Source organism: Galeopterus variegatus, unplaced genomic scaffold (assembly GCF_000696425.1).
Source record: "Galeopterus variegatus unplaced genomic scaffold, G_variegatus-3.0.2 Scaffold1598, whole genome shotgun sequence".
NCBI lineage: Eukaryota > Metazoa > Chordata > Mammalia > Dermoptera > Cynocephalidae > Galeopterus > Galeopterus variegatus.
Window position 1 is genome coordinate 190,014 of NW_007727709.1, and position 711 is coordinate 190,724.

The following is a 711-nucleotide window of genomic DNA, read 5'->3' on the forward strand; positions in this document are numbered from 1 at the left end:
CTGAACTTGCCTTTTTATAAGGAACCCACTCTCATGTTAATAGCATTAATCCATTCCTGAGGGCACAGCCATCATGGCCTAATCACCTCTCATTAGGCCCCACTTCCAACACTGTTGCATTGGGGATTATGTTTCCAACACATGCTTTTAGGAAGACACATTCAAATCACAGCAGGCAATAAGGTTGCACTGTTTGCTGTGACTTGTTACTGGTCACTTCTGTAACAGGCAGATTCTATATTTCCTGAAAGCACAGAGAAAAGAGCAATCAGCTCTGACCAGAGTAACTGGAGAAAGCTTCTCACAGCATGAGACACTGGCATTCATTTTTTCCAAGTCTGGAAAACAGTATTTGTTCAGAAGTGCCCAAAGCCAGCCACCAGCCCTGCAGAGGCCTGCTGATGCTCCAAGGAGGCAAAGGTGGAGGCCAGGAAGGCGGGGAAGGGCAGGGATGGGAAGAGAAAGACTAGTGCCAAGGGAAAGACAGACACAAGCGTGTGCTTGGTGGGAACAGCATGGGAACTGCCTTTCCATAATCCACCTGGAGGTGCTTTGTGATCGTCTTCCCCTCCCGGACTATGTGGGTGCTGACTTCTATGGGAAAGCCACTGGGGAAGTGGGTGGAGGGAGCAGGTCATTTGCTCTGGGCCCACCCAGCACTCTTGCAGCCAGGGCCCCCTCTCCTACCACCCTGGTCTATCCAGCTCCCAG